The 2,500-nt window shown below is 39.8% G+C and overlaps 1 protein-coding gene across 3 annotated transcripts in view; it reads left to right on the top strand.

The window, feature by feature from the left end:
• Window positions 1–2,500, top strand: part of LOC138863081 (polyadenylate-binding protein 1-B-like) — a 567,744-nt gene that overhangs the window by 405,725 nt on the left and 159,519 nt on the right. The gene's annotated exons all lie outside the window — the stretch shown is intronic.

Raw genomic sequence — 2,500 nt, 5'->3', positions numbered from 1 at the left:
GACAATGGAAAAATATGTGGAAATTGATTAGTTTCTTTTGGTACTCAGACAACACATAATTTAAAGTTTTGGGAAAAAAATACTTTGGTGAGAATACATTTTGAATTCGTCTGCGAATGGAACTGCCTTATGTATATTTAGAAACTAAAATGGATTTTTTTTTTTTTTTTTTTTTTTTTTTTTTTAATATCGTTTCATTCCACTCTTTTGTGTTAAATACATAATTAATTTCCTTCACACGTAACGTGTATCCAAGACACTGCAGACTAAAAACTCACCTTACCCTGAAGGTTCACATAATGCAGTGGTCGTGTCCTTTCAATTTATAGCAACGGACCGAGGTTAACTTTTTGGACCAGGGATGTAAAAGGCATATAAATGTCATTAAAGCAGAGAAATAATTGTGCTATTCGAACGAAATCGATGCTGAGGTCACCGTGGATGCAGAGGCGTCCTAATAATCACAAGCCAAGAAGATTTCACGGGCTTGACGTTTACATGTAATGCATACCGGCATTGGTTCTCTTTTCATTTCTGCATAATCACATGTAAGCATAAGCACATAAGCATAATAACATAAGCATAATAACATAATAACATAATAACATAAGCACATGTACACACATCCGAAGCAAACGGAGGAACGTGAATACCTGGAAACCGAGATCGAAATATGCAAAGATGTTTAATAAATACATAGGCCTTCAACATATTAAAGCAGTGAAAGCATATATCAACGTCTTTTACATTTTCTGAAGAATCATCTTGGACCTAATTTCAACTGCCCTCTCAGATGTAAAGTAGCAATCGCCTCCATGTGCAACGACTATGAAGGTGGATTTACACATGCATTCGGTCGTCAGCAGCCTAAGGTTAGGTGTACGATAGTGAAATAAAATTAAGAGAATGTAAAAGAAAATAAACAGGATCTGTATGATCTCGCTGCGGCACTGCGCACGTTGCTGACCACAGAGTGATTAATGTGATATCTTTGCGGATCAATCGGCTGTCATCATGATAGGTTTCAGCTTGTGATTCCCAGCGTGATTTATATCCGGATGTGGGTGCTATCGTGATGAATATCTGCAGGGACTAGTATGTGATAATTTTAACTGTGGTTGTAATCTTGAAAAGTCTCAGCGTATTGCTCTTCTGGTGAAATTTCGTTGCGTTACTAGTTCTAGCGTCTGCATATTAGTAGGATTTGCACCTTCTTTCTCCTTTCTTTCTCTCTCTCTCTCCCTCTCTCCCTCCCCCCTTCTCTCTTTCTCTCTCTCTCTCTCGCTCTCTCGCTCTCTCTCTCTCTCTCTCTCTCTCTCTCTCTCTCTCTCTCTCGCTATATATATATATATATATATATATATATATATATATATATATATATATATATATTGTATATATGGCAGATGTCAATTTTCGTGCTAAGATTCAGAGCGGTTTCGACGAACGAAGGAACGTATACACTGGGAGAGAGAGAGAGAGAGAGCGAGAGAGAAAGAAAGAAATACATGAAATGCATGCTGCCGTGTTATTTTATTTTCATTCATACACACGTGTATTGGCGCTTCAGTATTATTATACACACAAATACCTACACAGTATATACACATCTATTGTAAACGGAAAACGTGAAATCATTACGTGACTGGTGTAGTTTCAGGGTAACGCGAACTTATCTGCGTCTCGTGTTGATGTCTGAAACGTGATGGTAGAGTAATTAACGAGTATTTTTATGGTGAAGTAAAAGTGCGTGATGACTGCCGATTATGGTGATGACTGAGAATAGTTGCAGCGTTGCGATTCAGTGATGATTTGGTGATTTGACAGTGACAAAGCGAGTTCCCTGGAAGGGGAAGGGGATAGGGAATGGTAGTTTGGAGGAAGGAATTGATGAAGGGAATGATATCTCTAAGAATAGGGGAAAAGGTTAACGGTATGGGAGGAAGGGAGAAGCGAGGGAGTAGGGAGAAAAGAACGGAAAGGGGGGCGTTGATAAGGGAGAGAGGAAGGAAATCTGTCAGCTTGGAAGGGTAAAAGGAGGGAAGAAAGACTAGACGAAAGAGGTCACAAGAAAGCTACGATAAAGAACGGGAAAATGTCTTTCTGTAAAAAGGGAAAGGAGGAAGAGAGGACGAGAAAAGTGAGAGAGAGGAATAAGGCCGAAAGAAATATTCCCTGTCATGGGAGGATCATGACGAAGTGTTATGCCCTCTGATGTCTGAAGATGAAATATTTTTGGACAAAATATATGATGATTCTTTCGCCCGCCCCCTTAATCCCCTCCCCACTTCCTCTCGCCCCGTTCGTCCCGTCCCTTCCGCGCCTTTCTTCTCGAGAGAGCTTCCTAACCACATCATTTAGGAGACATGATTACCTCTGAGGAGGTGGACTGTGGAATATATGTTCGTCCCAGAACATCCAGGCATTTCTAGCTCATTTTCTTAATATTTTTGAGCGATATTTAAGCGCGTTCGAGATTTAGTTCGAGTCATTTTCGTCT

Source organism: Penaeus vannamei, chromosome 10, assembly GCF_042767895.1.
Source record: "Penaeus vannamei isolate JL-2024 chromosome 10, ASM4276789v1, whole genome shotgun sequence".
In the NCBI taxonomy this organism is placed as follows: domain Eukaryota; kingdom Metazoa; phylum Arthropoda; class Malacostraca; order Decapoda; family Penaeidae; genus Penaeus; species Penaeus vannamei.
The sequence above is the reverse complement of the archived record's forward strand: the minus strand, read 5'-3'. Positions and strand labels throughout refer to the sequence as shown.